The sequence below is a fragment of the Octopus bimaculoides genome, chromosome 6, assembly GCF_001194135.2.
Source record: "Octopus bimaculoides isolate UCB-OBI-ISO-001 chromosome 6, ASM119413v2, whole genome shotgun sequence".
Classification (NCBI taxonomy): domain Eukaryota; kingdom Metazoa; phylum Mollusca; class Cephalopoda; order Octopoda; family Octopodidae; genus Octopus; species Octopus bimaculoides.
The window spans coordinates 100,848,007-100,852,336 of NC_068986.1; positions in this window are offsets into that span (position 1 = coordinate 100,848,007).

The following is a 4,330-nucleotide window of genomic DNA, read 5'->3' on the forward strand; positions in this document are numbered from 1 at the left end:
GATCTGTAATGGTTCCCATTAGGTGTATGCAGTGGAATGCACGGAACACGAAATGATTTATTTTAGTTGCACAACAGGACTATTGGGAAAAAAAAAGATTTAGCGGACATAGATATGACGTCAGGCACAATAACAAAGGTTCCTCGGAATTGCAGAACATTTCACATCAAATTGGTGTAAATTTGAAGGGGGCGTTAAAGTCGCATTCTCAAAATTTACCCTCAAACCACTGCACTTTCAGTCTTCAAAACCCATGAGGTTAGATATATTTGCGAGATGTTCAGATCTGAGCCTGGAGGAATTAATAAAATGACAGGTGAATTCCATCATATTTATACTTAAACGTCTTGACTGAATTATTTTTCCTTCAAATCTTTTCTCTTTTTCGGTCTTTTTCTCTCTTTCGTTCCTTCTGTAACCTACTGTGAAAGACTGACGACATAGTGTTACTTGGAAAGCAACACAGTCATTCCAGTTTCATTTTGTATGTTTCAGCGTTTCCTATCTTTGAATTTAATTTAATTTAATATTTTTTTTAACCTGCAAAAGACACACGGAGTGTCGAAATATTCTTCAACCAATAATATATCCATTGCAATGTCACCGCGCTCTTCGTGTTGTCTGTTTAACTTTGTGAAGTTAATATTTTAAAATATGTCAATAATTTTAGAATACTAACAATAACAATGCTGCTGCTGCTACTACTACTACTACTACTACTACTACTACTACTACTACTAATAATAATAATAATAATAATAATAATAATAACAATAATAATAATAATAATAATACAAGTATAAATTTTTTGGCACGAGAAAACAGCAGATGTGTTCCATACGCAAAACCAAAAAAATATGATGATCTAAACAAAGGATTGGAAGTTTCTCTTTTCGTCTTGCACAGAAAATCCAAGAAAATATAAGTGAATACCGGAGGAATGTGTCTGTATTCTACACGCTAATTTGACTGCGATCAGTCTACCTACAATTTAAAATAAAACAGTGCTAATCTTATACAGCCAGAACTAAGAGTAACTCAGATCTGGATATATCAATGAACCCCAACAAACTAGCTAAGTTGAGGCGGTACATTTCCGAAACGAAGAAGTTATAAAAAATTTTAATTGGAGCATTTAGAATTTAAAAGATACATTACGAAATCACAAATCATGGTCATAAAATATGTAACAGTACTAAGAAAGATGGAGATAGACCTAAACCACACAATCTAATGTAGGACAGAACAATTATGATTAGAAAAACAAGAACACCAAACCAGAAAGAAATAATCTTTCAATTCTTATTGAAATTATTCAAAAAACTTTTTATAAAAAGAGAAAAGGGACGAAAATGTTACAGAAATACAAACTCTCTAAACAACGTCTACATCAGATCAAACAAAATATCCTCGGCAAAGCATAAAGAACCCGTTGGTAGGAATAGCACCGACGATTATATGACCGAAATAGAACCAAAACAATCCATGGAAGAATTCGGCAAAAATAGAGACCATTGCAGTGCGAAGAGTACGAGTAGGAAGAGAGTGTTGTGAAGTACTCCAGGAAATAGTAATTAAACAAACCAAATAGCTGGAAAGTACCAGGACTTGAGTTGGTAGTATGGCTTGATTGCAAAAGAAAATGCTACGTCCTTACTAGCAATTAATGCTTGCTTACCAGTTTCCAGTAATGTTTTTAATATGTAAGTTGGTCTTTCGAATTGTGATACACCGCTTCGTGTAGTCGGTATTTAAGCAACGCGTCAATATTTGATGGTTGTATGCGGTGCTGATGACAGAGTAATAACACTTAAAATATCCATATACATACAACCATTGCCTATTTTTTCTATCTTCGATCACATTGTTTCGAAGCATCGTAATTTGCAATGTTGGCTTTGGTTCAATAGGAAATCTAAAGAGATACACTTCAAATAACGGGCAGCAAGCAGCACAGCTAGGCACCACACACAATTCACCTACAGAATTTTGAAGAAACATATTATCCCCAATAGAAACCATTGTTCAAACCCAAAGCACAGAGAGCTGCACTCGGTGGTGCACAGGAAGCATGTATTAAAAATAAAACTACCGACTACTACTACTACTACTACTACTACTACTACTACTGATGCTGCTGCTGCTGCTACTGCTGCCGCTACTACTACTACTACTCCAACTGCTGCTGCCGCTACTACTACTACTACTCCTACTGCTGCGGCTGCTACTACTAATACTACTGCTGCTGCTGCTGCTACTACTACCACTACTACTACTAGTAGTGTTACTGCTGCTGATGATGATGATAAAACAACAACAATAATAATACTGGGTACAAATTTCGGCATAATGCCAGTAATTTCGGGGGTGGTGTTAAGTCGACTACATTAACATGGGTGCTTAACTGGTACATTAATCTGTCGACTTTCGCGGGTGTCAAGTTCCAAAACTCTCTGCGATGGGTGAAAATCTGCGAAGTAGAGTAAGTACTGTACTGTATATTTTCAAATATTATTTCTTTAATTGTATATATTTATTTCATTATAAATGTAAAACGACACAGTACAGAGGAACCGACGTAAGCCTACTAAAATAAAACAAAAAAAAACGTGATAGGTGAAACACGAAAGGCGAACCGCGATATGGTGAGGTGTTTCTGTACTTATTTGATTGACGCACAAAGGATGAGAGATCAAAGCGACCTCGGCGGAATTTATACACAGATCGTAATAACGGGCAAACTTAAATTATGTCTAACCTGCTAACAATTCCGTTCGTTCAAAGAAGAAAGGAATAAGAAAAAGTATAAGAAAGCAGTTGAGCAACAGGAAGAGAAGAAAAGTGAACAGAAGTAATTTTAATAGGTATTATATTATATCGTTCATGTTATATCCTTGAAGATATTTGACTTTCGTTCTGCACTCGTTAAATTGTATTATATGTGATTTCATAACATTGTCGACATTCGTTCATCTTTCCAAATCACTTTGTATGTAGACGTTACAGCCCCTTACGCAACCAAACATTGTCTAACGATATTTTGTTTGCATATGTTATACATGACATTGCATATCTGCTGTGTGCAATTAAAACTTTTGATTAAAACAAAACGGTGTGGTTCTATGACATATCAAAATGTCATCAACTTTTGCTTCATTATTGATTTCTAACGTTAGCATACGTCCAGATCCTTAGAGTGGGGTCATATTTGATGAAATTGACCTATTACTTAAATATAATTCATTTTAGCAACTATAAACAGGAGAATCGACCTCTAACGGCATTTGAACATGAAACATAATGGTTTAGCTAATGTAATCTGTTAGCAAAGAATTTTTCTTCGATATTTGAACAATATCGCCATCCATTGACCTGGATGAAAAACGATATGAAACGAGAATGACGCAACGTTGTCATTTCCTCCCCTACCTTTCCATTTCTATATAATCACCATCATCTCCATGCCATTCATCATCGTCGCCATAATATCCATCATTGTAAACATCAAAAGTTTTCTTCCTCTTGACGTTGTAATCAAGATGTCATCATTTATATCTCAATCGACAATCTTAAACATAACTCTCTTTTGAACATTATAATCACTAGCATCGTGTATGCATTTATTGTCAATATAATCTCACTTTCATCACTCCGCCTTCTTAAGTTCATTTTAACAAACGAAACTATACTCTAATTAAATACACTAAATCCAAAATCGCTTATATCAACATATATAACAGTTTTAAGTTTACTTGGATTTAGTTGCCGTACAATATTATAGCATATGAAATATGAATGTTATAGAGAAAAACGACCACAAAAATGCTTCGGGCAGATAATCCTGTACAGTGAGCAAAATAGACTTGAAATCACTGTTGCAGGATAGCTCGAATTTTGAAAGGTGATTTCTACTACAGCCAGGGCTCGTTAAACAGTATTTGTTACACGGAATATGTATGGAAGCCTGCATACACGCACACGAAGGCAAGTCCAATCGCAAGTTCGCGTGCACACAACAACACACACACACACACACACACACGCACGTACACACAAACACACGCACACACTCACTCACTTGCTCACTGTCTGTCTCACGCAGACTTACATACACACACTTGTATTCCAGTACAAACAAATCAAAATGTCTACTACATAGGCGCAGGAGTGGGTGTGTGGTAAGTAGCTTGCTTACGAACCACATGCTTCGCGGTTCAGTCTCACTGCGTGGCAACTTGAGCAACTGTCTTCTACAATAGCCTCAGGCCGACCAAATCCTTGTGAGTGAATGTGGTGGACGGAAACTGAAAGAAGCCCGTCTTATATATAT